The sequence below is a fragment of the Triticum aestivum genome, chromosome 6D (genome assembly GCF_018294505.1).
Source record: "Triticum aestivum cultivar Chinese Spring chromosome 6D, IWGSC CS RefSeq v2.1, whole genome shotgun sequence".
Lineage (NCBI taxonomy): Eukaryota > Viridiplantae > Streptophyta > Magnoliopsida > Poales > Poaceae > Triticum > Triticum aestivum.
In genome coordinates this window covers 488,700,997-488,713,166 of record NC_057811.1, presented here as the reverse complement: position 1 = coordinate 488,713,166, position 12,170 = coordinate 488,700,997, and positions in this window count along the sequence as shown.

Here is a 12,170-nt window from a genome sequence, read left to right as displayed (position 1 = left end):
AGGTGACTGTGGCGGGTTATAAATGATCCCGTATGAGCCGTGTCAGCAACTCGGCCAATGGTTCCTTCCAACTGGCGATTTGAAGTTAACAAAACTGTAGTGGCGGCAACTTGTGCGCCTTCCCATTGAGCCATCCAGTGCAGACGGCGGTTGATAATATATGATAATTTGCCTCCAATTTGTTGAAAGAAAAACCGGGCTACCCAAGCTGTGACTTGCTCATACTCAATAACCAGCTCATGCAGATAGGTGCGGCCCGGTATGTTGATGTAGACCAGGCCGCGAGAGACGGACGACCGCAGCATCAGAGGCGGCTCAGACAGATGAGTCGGCCGCGACATTGTAAGCCGGCACGGACGGGCGAGTTAATCGCGGGCGCAGTCCCGGCAAGCTGATGTAAACCGGGCCACAGGGACGGCGACTTGCGCACATTCATTCACCGGGTGGTATGACACGGACGAAACGCCGGTGCAGAACGTTGATAGCGCGTGCTCCGTGCCCGTAATATAACACCTCATTTGTAATGAACAATTGTCCTGCGTCAAAAAATATCACACGCCAAATTAATTGTTCACACAAAAGTTAATATGTGCTATGAAAACAAACCGGACGGATATCACCTGATGTTTTTTGTTCGGACAACGGATGATCCGTTCATCGCGACAGAGACGGTTTAGGCAGATCGGCGACTCAATATGGTCCCGGCGATCCAAGCAGAAACTCTCCGGGTTATTCTCTGGGTCCTTTAAACACCCGGCACGGGCGGTGCAGATACATACATCGCCTCCGACGCCGGCGCACGAGGCCGGTTCATAACGTGGCCATGAGTTAATCGACCTGTGTATACAATAGCATACCTCGAAAAAACCTTTTGATAATATTTAATTATACCAAGTAAGAGTTTTAGAAAAATAGCACCTGATTGTGATAGGGCCGGCTCAGGGCCAGCATCTCAGTGGAGGCGAGTCATCGGGGCAGCTGAACACGCGACAGGCGCGGCTCCATGAAGCCCTGGCGGCTTAACACCCCGCAGGGGTGATTCAGCTTAGCCACCTCTGCATTATGCTGATCTTGCGTGTCGGCGGTAACTTGTGTGGTCAGTAAGGTCGTCCAGGCGTCCAATAAATCGGACAAGATTTGGGCCGGCGGGCGCGCAGGGCCTCCCGCCCCAGCTGCCGATCCGGAAATTATTGCTGCCGCGGTTGAAGATTGCAACATGGGCTGAGTTCCAGCCATGAAGATCGCAACCCGGTTTGCCGGTTCAAAGGGGTCCTGAATACTGTCGCCATCGGAATAGCCCCCAAACTGGCCATCTTGCAGTTGGTACAGTGACTCGGTCTCCCCGGTGGACGACTCGTCATCTGAGTGGACGACGGTCTCGCCATCGGATGCTGGTTCAAGTTCCGCACCATTGATGAATCCTACTAACGCACGCTTCACGGCGGGCTGAACCCGGGCAGGGCTTGCACGCTGAGCCGTCTCGACGAGGTCGGTGCAGATGTCCGGCTCAGGGCCCGGTTCGCCGATCTTGCCGATGAAGACATGAATTCCTCCAAAGGGGACCCGGTACCCGTACTCGATTGAGCCGGCCTCGGGGCCCCACCCTACGTCGTCGATGTAGAGCTTGCCGCGACGACTCTTGGTCATCCAGCCCACGGCGTATCCCTTGAGCCCTTCAAAATTGCCCTTTAAGAACTCGAAACCATCGCGCGATAGCCCCACGGTGGGCGCCAACTGTCGTGGTTTTATCATGGCAAATGTCCTTAGGGTGAGGACTTAGTCGCGAGGCCAACGCATCTATGTGGTAGCTTGAGAGGGGTTGAGCGGAATCGAGAGACGCAACACAAGACGAGGATTTAGACAGCTTCGGGCCCCGGGAAACATCATCCGGTAATAACCCTACATGCTGTTTGAGGCTAGATCTCATTACGCTCATGAGGGAGTTGCCATAAACCGGCTATCCTCTAATTGTGTCTAGCCCTAGATATTATTGATTATTGCCCTCTCCCTTTTTGGGGAGCCCTGCCCCTCCTTATATATGTTGAAGGGGCGGTTTACATGACTAATCCTAGATGGATTAGGATTACTCTATTACAAGTGGAGTCCTAGTCTTGCTTCCTTTGTAAGGGAATATTCCTTGTGCTTTCCTCATAAACCGGCCCACACCATTAAACGTGAACCGGCGTTCTGGGCCTTGGGCCTCGTCATCCATTTGAACCGCCCGCCGGGTTACTAATGAACCGCCAAGATCGGGCGGGTTACCCGTGAATCGCCAAGCTCCGGGCGGGTTACCAGTGAGTCGTCCAGTCCGGCCGGGTTATACTTCTGGCCGGGTTACGCCGCAGGGTATATCCCAGACAGTAACCGACTTTCTACAACCCTAGTCCCCTCCGGTGTCTATATAAACCGGAGGGTTTAGTCCATAGGGACAATCATAATCATACAGGCTAGACTTCCAGGGTTTTAGCCATTACGATCTCGTGGTAGATCAACTCTTGTAATACTCATATTCATCAAGATCAATCAAGCAGGAAGTAGGGTATTATCTCCATAGAGAGGGCCCGAACCTGGGTAAACATCGTGTCCCCTGTCTCCTGTTACCATCGACCCTAGACGCACAGTTTGGGACCCCCTACCCGAGATCCGCCAATTTTGACACCGACATTGGTGCTTTCATTGAGAGTTCCTCTGTGTTGTCGCTAGAAGGTTCGATGACCCCATCAGTCATCTACAACAATGCTGTCCAGGGGGAAGTTTTTCTCCCCGGCCAGATCTTCGTATTCGGCGGCTTCGCACTACGGGCCAACTCGCTTGGCCACCTCGAGCAGGTCGAGAGCTACACCCCTGGCCATCAAGTCAGGTTTGGAAGCTTGAACTACGTCGCTGATATCCGCGGAGACTTGATCTTCGACGGATTCGAGCGCACGGCAGCCGCTCCCTGCCACCGCGATGAACATGACATAAATTTGTCATCGGACCATATCCAGGAGATAGCGCCTGTAACCGCTCTGGCCCTAGATCCGGAGCGGATTGCGCCATCCGAGGACGGGAAGCTCAACCCCGCCACGGAAGCCGTAGACTCATCGGTGTTAGAGCCGCACACAGTCCCAACCTTGAGCGGGATCTGTGTTACCGGAACCTCGGACTTGTCTCCGGCCACATGTTCTGAACCATGCGGAGCTGCGTGCAACCTCTTGAGCACTGCGTTGGTTTTCCCTTGAAGAGGAAAGGGTGATGCAGTAAAGTAGCGTAAGTATTTCCCTCAGTTTTTGAGAACCAAGGTATCAATCCAGTAGGAGACCACGCTCGAGTCCCACGCACCTACACAAACAAATAAGAACCTCGCAACCATCGCGATAAAGGGGTTGTCAATCCCTTCACGGTCACTTACGAAAGTGAGATCTGATAGAGATGATAAGATAATATTTTTGGTATTTTTATGATAAAGACTAAAAGTAAAGAAAGCAAAATAAACAGTAATAGAAATAACTTGGTGACGGGAGATTAATATGATGGAAAATAGACCCGGGGGCCATAGGTTTCACTAGTGGCTTCTCTCAAGATAGCATAAGTATTATGGTGGGTAAACAAATTAGTCTCGAGCAATTGATAGAATTGAGCATAGTTATGACAATGTCTAGGTATGATCATGTATATAGGCATCACGTCTGAGACAAGTAGACCGACTCCTGCCTGCATCTACTACTATTACTCCACACATCGACCGCTATCCAGCATGCATCTAGAGTATTAAGTTCATAAGAACAGAGTAATGCTTTAAGCAAGATCACTTGATGTAGAGGGATAAACTCATGCAATATGATATAAACCCCATCTTTTTATCCTCGATGGCAACAATACAATACGTGCCTTGCTGCCCCTGCTGTCACTGGGAAAGGACACCGCAAGATTGAACCCAAAGCTAAGCTCTTCTCCCAATGCAAGAAAGATCAATCTAGTAGGCCAAACCAAACTGATAATTCGAAGAGACTTGCAAAGATAACCAATCATACATAAAAGAATTCAGAGGAGATTCAAATATTGTTCATAGATAATCTTGATCATAAACCCACAATTCATCGGATCTCGACAAACACATCGCAAAAAGAAGAGTTACATCAAATAGATCTCCAAGAGAATCGAGGAGAACTTTGTATTGAGATCCAAAGAGAGAGAAGAAGCCATCTAGCTAATAACTATGGACCCGAAGGTCTGAGGTAAACTACTCACACATCATCGGAGAGGCTATGGTGTTGATGTAGAAGCCCTCTGTGATCAATGCCCCCTCTGGCGGAGCGCCGGAAAAGGCCCCAAGACGGGATCTCACGGGTACAGAAGGTTGCGGCGGTGGAAATAGGGTTTTTGGCTCCGTTCTGATGGTTTGGGGTACGTAGGTATATATAGGAGGAAGAAGTAGGTCGGTGGAGCTACGAGGGCCCATGAGGGTGGAGGGCGCGCCCAGGGGGTAGGCGCGCCCCCCTACCTCGTGGCTTCCTCGTCGGTTGCTTGACGTCCAGTCCAAGTCCTCTGGATCACGTTTGTTCCGAAAATCACGTTCCCGGAGGTTTCATTCCGTTTGGACTCCGTTTGATATTCTTTTCTGTCGAAACACTGAAATAGGCAAAAAAAACAGCAATTTGGGCTGGGCCTCCGGTTAATAGGTTAGTCCCAAAAATAATATAAAAGTGTATAATAAAGCCCATTAAACATCCAAAACAGAATATAATATAGCATGGAACAATAAAAAATTATAGATACGTTGGAAACGTATCAAGCATCCCCAAGCTTATTTCCTGCTCGTCCTCGAGTATGTAAATGATAAAAACAGAATTTTTGATGTGGAATGCTACTTAGCATAATTTTCAATGTAATTCTCTTATTTGTGGTATGAATATTCAGATCCGAAGATTCAAGATAAAAGTTTAATATTGACATAAAAGTAATAATACTTCAAGCATACTAACTAAGCAATTATGTCTTCTCAAAATAACATGGCCAAACAGAGTTCATCCCTACAAAATCATATAGTATGGTCATGCTCCATTTTCGTCACACAAGAATGCTCTCATCATGCACAACCCCGATGACAAGCCAAGCAATTGTTTCATACTTTAGTAATCTCAAACGTTTTTCAATTTTCACACAATATATGAGCGTGAGCCATGGATATAGTACTATGGGTGGAATAGAATATGATGATGGGGGTTATGTGGAGAAGACAAAAAAGGAGAAAGTCTCACATTGACGTGGCTAATCAACAAGCTAGGGAGATGCCCATCGATTGATGTCAATGCAAGGAGTAGGGATTGCCATGCAACGGATGCACTAGAGCTATAAATGCATGAAAGCTCAACAGAAAGAAACTAAGTGGGTGTGCATCCAACTTGCTTGCTCACGAAGACCTAGGGCATTTGAGGAAACCCATTGTTGGAATATACAAGCCAGGTTCTATAATGAAAAATTCCCACTAGTATATGAAACTGACAAAACAAGAGACTCTCTATCATAAAAATCATGGTGCTACTTTGAAGCACAAGTATGGAAAAAGGATAGTAACATTGCCCCTTTTTATTTCCCTTTTTTGGCCTTTCTATTTTTTGGGACTATGCTCTATGAATGATGATCATCACACTTCTATTTATTTACAACTCAATGGTTACAACTCAATACTAGAACAAAGTATGACTCTATATGAATGCCTCCGGTGGTGTACCGGGATGGCAATGAATTAAGAGTGACATGTATGAACAATATGCATGGTGGCTTTGCCACAAATACGATGTCAACTACATGATCATGCAAGGCAATATGACAATGACGAAACGTGTCATGATAAACGGAACGGTGGAAAGTTGCATGGCAATATATCTCGGAATGGCTATGGAAATGCCATAATAGGTAGGTATGGTGGCTGTTTTGAGGAAGATATAAGGAGGTTTATTTGTGATAGAGCGTATCGTATCACGGGGTTTGGATGCACCGGCGAAGTTTGCACCAACTCTCAAGGTGAGAAAGGGCAATGCACGGCACCGAAGAGGCTAGCAATGATGGAAGGGTGAGAGTGCGTATAATCCATGGACTCAACATTAGTCATAAAGAAATCACATACTTATTGCAAAAATCTACAAGTCATCAAAAACCAAGCACTACGCGCATGCTCCTAGGGGGATAGATTGGTAGGAAAAGACCATCGCTCGTCCTCGACCGCCACTCATAAGGAGGACAATCAAAGAACACCTCATGTTTCAAATTTGTTACACAATGTTTACCATACGTGCATGCTACGGGACTTGCAAACTTCAACACAAGTATTTCTCAAATTCACAACTGCTCAACTAGCACAACTTTAATATCACTACCTCCATATCTCAAAACAATCATCAAGCATCAAACTTTTCTTAGTATTCAACGCACTTATAAGAAAGTTTTTACTAATCTTGGATGCCTATCATATTAGGACTAATTTCTCAATTTAAGAAAATTACCATGCTGTTTTGTAGGACTCTCAAAATGATATAAGTGAAGCATGAGAGAACAATAGTTTCTATAAAACAAAACCACTGCCATGCTCTAAAAGATATAAGTGAAGCACTAGAGCAAAAACTATATAGCTCAAAAGATATAAGTGAAGCACATAGAATATTCTGATAAATTCCGAATCATGTGTGTCTCTCTCAACAGGTGTGTACAGCAAGGATGATTGTGGTAAACTAAAAAGCAAAGACTCAAATCATACAAGACGCTCCAAGCAAAACACTTATCATGTGGTGAATAAAAATATAACTCCAAGTAAAGTTACCGATGGACGAAGATGAAAGAGGGGATGCCTTCCGGGGCATCCCCAAGCTTTGGCTTTTTGGTGTCCTTAGATTTACCTTGGGGTGCCTTGGGAATCCCCAAGCTTAGGCTCTTGCCACTCCTTGTTCTATAATCCAGCAAATCTTTACCCAAAACTTGAAAACTTCACAACACAAAACTTAACAGAAAATCTCATGAGCTCCGTTAGCGAAAGAAAACAAAACACTACTTCAAGGTACTGTAATGAACTCATTATTTATTTATATTGGTGTTAAACCTACTGTATTCCAACTTCTCTATGTTTTATAAATTATTTTACTAGCCATAGATTCATCAAAATAAGCAAACAACACACGAAAAACAGAATCTGTCGAAAACAGAACAGTCTGTAGTAATCTGTAACTAACGCAAACTTATGGAACTCAGAAAAATCTACGAAAATAGGACGGCCTAGACAATTTGTTTATTGATCTACTGCAATTGTAATCAGTATTTTATCACGTTCTGGTGATTTTTAACAATTGTTTTCGTGAACAGAAAGTTTCTGGAATTTTCAGCAAGATCAAATAACTATCATCCAAGAAGATCCTATAGGTTTAACTTGGCACAAACACTAATTAAAACATAAAACCACATCTAAACAGAAGCTAGATGGATTATTTATTACTAAACAGAAACAAAAAGCAAGAAACTAAAATAAAATTGGGTTGCCTCCCAACAAGCGCTATCGTTTAACGCACCTAGCTAGGCATAAAAACAATGATAGATCTAGGTATTGCCATCTTTGGTAGGCAATCCATAAGTGGCTCTCATAATAGATTCATAAGGTAATTTGATTTTCTTTCTAGGAAAGTGTTCCATGCCTTTCCTTAACGGAAATTGGAATCTAATATTTCCTTCCTTCATATCAATAATTGCGCCAATCGTTCTAAAAAAAGGTCTACCAAGAATAATAGGACATGAAGGATTGCAATCTATATCAAGAACAATAAAATCTACGGGCACATAGTTCCTATTTGCAAAAATAAGAACATCATTAATTCTTCCCATAGGTTCTTCATGGTAGAATCCGCAAGATGCAAGTTTAGAGAGCAATCATCAAATTCACGGAAACCTAACAAATCACACAAAGTTTTTGGAATCGTGGAAACACTAGCACCCAAATCACACAAAGCATAGCATTCATGATCGTTAATTTTAATTTTAATAGTAGGTTTCCACTCATCATAAAGTTTTCTAGGGATAGAAACTTCCAACTCAAGTTTTTCTTCATAAGGTTGCATTAAAGCATCAACAATATGTTTGGTAAAAGCTTTATTTTGACTATAAGCATGAGGAGAATTTAGCACGGATTGCAACAAGGAAATACAATCTATCAAAGTGAAATTATCATAATTAAATTCCTTGAAATCCAAGATAGTGGGTTCATTGATATCTAAAGTTTTGACCTCTTCAATCCCACTTTTACCACTTTTTGCATCAAGATCTAAAAACTCCAAATTTTTGGGACGCCTTCTAACTAAAGTTGACTCATCTCCAGTCCCATCATTATCAAGATTCATATTGCAAAACAAAGATTTAATAGGGGACACATCAATAAATTTTAGGTCTTCTTCTTTATTATCATGAAAACTAGAGGAACACGCTTTTACAAAGCAATCTTTCTTAGCATGCATCCTAGCGGTTCTTTCTTTGCACTAATCAATGGAAATTCTCATAGCTTTGAGAGACTCATTGATATCATGCTTAGGTGGAATAGATCTAAGCTTCAAAGAATCAACATCAAGAGAAATTCTATCCACGTTCCTAGCCAATTCGTCAACTTTAAGCAATTTTTCTTCAAGCAAAGCATTGAAATTCTTTTGTGAATTCATAAACTCTTTAACACTAGTCTCAAAATCAGAGGGTATCTTATTAAAATTTCCATAAGATTTGTTGTAGGAATTACCATAATTATTAGAGGGATTACTAGGGAACGGCCTAGGATTAAAGTTTCCTCTATACGCGTTGTTACCAAAATTATTCCTACCAACAAAATTCACATCCCTAGATTCATTATTATTCTCAATCAAGGTAGACAAAGGCATATCATTAGGATCATAAGAAACACTCTTGTTAGCAAATAATTTCATAAGTTTATCCATCTTTCCACTCAAAACATTAATTTCTTCTATCGCATGCACCTTTTTACTAGTAGATCTTTCGGTGTGCCATTGAGAATAATTAACCATAATATTATCTAGGAGTTTAGTAGCTTCTCCTAAAGTGATTTCCATAAAAGTGCCTCCCGCGGCCGAATCTAAAAGATTTCTAGAAGCAAAATTCAATCCGGCATAATATTTTTGTATAATCATCCATAAATTCAAACCATGTGTAGGGCAATTACGTATCATTAATTTCATCCTCTCCCCAGCTTGTGAAACATGTTCGTGATCAAGTTGCTTAAAATTCATGATATCGTTTCTAAGAGAGATGATCTTAGCGGGAGGAAAATACTTAGAGATAAAAGAATCTTTGCACTTATTCCAAGAATCAATACTATTTTTAGGCAAAGACGAAAACCAAGTTTTAGCACGATCTCTAAGCGAAAAGGGAAATAGCTTCAATTTAACAATATCATTGTCCACATCTTTCTTCTTTTGCATATCACACAAATCAACAAAGCTATTTAGATGGGTAGCGGCATCTTCACTAGGAAGGCCGGCGACTTGATCTTTCATAACAAGATTCAGCAAAGCAACATTAATTTCACAAGATTCAGCATCGGTAGGAGGAGCAATCGGAATGCTAAGAAAATCATTGTTGTTGGTATTGGCAAAGTCACACAATTTAGTATTGTCTTGAGCCATCGTGACAAACAGGCAATCCAACACACGAGCAAACAAGAAGCAAGCGAATAAAATGGCAAGGGTGAAGTGGGGGAGAGGAAAACGAGAGGCAAATGGCAAATAATGTAATGCGAGGGATAAGAGTTTGTGATGGTACTTGGTATGTCTTGACTTGTGCGTAGACTCCCCGGCAACGGCGCCAGAAATCCTTCTTGCTACCTCTTGAGCACTGCGTTGATTTTCCCTTGAAGAGGAAAGGGTGATGCAGTAAAGTAGCGTAAGTATTTCCCTCAGTTTTTGAGAACCAAGGTATCAATCCAGTAGGAGACCACGCTCGAGTCCCACGCACCTACACAAACAATTAAGAACCTCGCAACCAACGCGATAAAGAGGTTGTCAATCCCTTCACGGTCACTTACGAAAGTGAGATCTGATAGAGATGATAAGATAATATTTTTGGTATTTTTATGATAAAGAATAAAAATAAAGAAAGCAAAATAAACGGTAATAGAAATAACTTGGTGACGGGAGATTAATATGATGGAAAATAGACCCGGGGGCCATAGGTTTCACTAGTGGCTTCTCTCAAGATAGCATAAGTATTACGGTGGGTAAACAAATTACTATCAAGCAATTGATAGAATTGAGCATAGTTATGAGAATATCTAGGTATGATCATGTATATAGGCATCACGTCCGAGACAAGTAGACCGACTCCTGCCTGCATGTACTACTATTACTCCACACATCGACCACTATCCAGCATGCATCTAGAATATTAAGTTCATAAGAACAGAGTAACGCTTTAAGCAAGATGACATGATGTAGAGGGATAAACTCATGCAATATGATATAAACCCCATCTTTTTATCCTCGATGGCAACAATACAATACGTGCCTTGCTGCCCCTTCTGTCACTGGGAAAGGACAACGCAAGATTGAACCCAAAGCTAAGCACTTCTCCCATTGCAAGAAAGATCAATCTAGTAGGCCAAACAAAACTGATAATTCGAAGAGACTTGCAAAGATAACCAATCATACATAAAAGAATTCAGAGGAGATTCAAATATTGTTCATAGATAATCTTGATCATAAACCCACAATTCATCGGATCTCGACAAACACACCACAAAAAGAAGAGTTACATCAAATAGATCTCCAAGGGAATCGAGGAGAACTTTGTATTGAGATCCAAAGAGAGAGAAGAAGCCATCTAGCTAATAACTATGGACCCGAAGGTCTGAGGTAAACTACTCACACATCATCGGAGAGGCTATGGTGTTGATGTAGAAGCCCTCCGTGATCAATGCCCCCTCCGGCGGAGCATCGGAAAAGGCCCCAAGATGGGATCTCACGGGTACAGAAGGTTGCGGCTGTGGAAATAGGGTTTTTGCTCCTGTTCTAATGGTTTGGGGGTACGTAGGTATATATAGGAGGAAGAAGTAGGTCGGTGGAGCTACGAGAGGCCCACGAGGGTGGAGGGCGCCCCCCCTACCTCGTGGCTTCCTCGTCGGTTGCTTGACGTCCACTCCAAGTCCTCTGGATCACGTTTGTTCTGAAAATCATGTTCCCGAAGGTTTCATTCCGTTTGGACTCCATTTGATATTCTTTTTCTTCAAAACACTGAAATAGGCAAAAAACAACAATTTGGGTTGGGCCTCCGGTTAATAGGTTAGTCCCAAAAATAATATAAAAGTGTATAATAAATCCCATTAAACATCCAAAACAGAATATAATATAGCATGGAACAATAAAAAATTATAGATACGTTGGAGAAGTATCACCGCGTCCTTCAAGCTTGATCAGGCACCGATCGTCGAGTTCAGCTCCGCAGACATCTTCCGGCACTCACCTTTAGGCGACGTGCTAAACTCACTAAAAACCATCTCCTTAGCAGAGGACTCACAACCGAACTATATCTAGTTTGAACTGGGAGCTGATGATGGGGAATTTCGCTACCCACCCACCTCCCACCTAATAGCCACTGTCGAAGACTTAACCGACATGCTTGATTACGCCTCCGAAGACATCGACGGTATGGATGACGATGCCGAAGAGGAGCAGGCCCAAAACCCGCCGTTTACCGGGCACTGGACGGCCACCTCCTCATACGACGTATACATGGTGGATACACCCAAAGAGAATAACGGGGATAACGAGAAGGATCCAGTCGAGGATAAACCTCCTGAGATACAGCCAAAGCACCGATGTCAGCAGCGCCGCTCTATGTCCCGCCGTGGAAAAGATAGCAATACCGGCACGAGAGAAAGCAATACTCCGGACGATGCCGAAGACAAAGAAGACCCTGCCGAGCCAACTTCCGAATAGGACGACAGGGAAGATGGGCAAGTCAGCCCCGATGAACAGGCCATAAACGATGACTCGGAGGATAGTAACTATCTTCCGCTCTCGGAGGATGAGGTGAGCCTCGGCGACGAAGACTTTATCGTGCCTGAGGAACCCGTCGAGCGGGAGCGCTTTAAGCGCCAGCTAATAGCCACTGTGAGGAGCCTGAAAAAGAAGCAGCAGCAGCTTCAAGCTTAC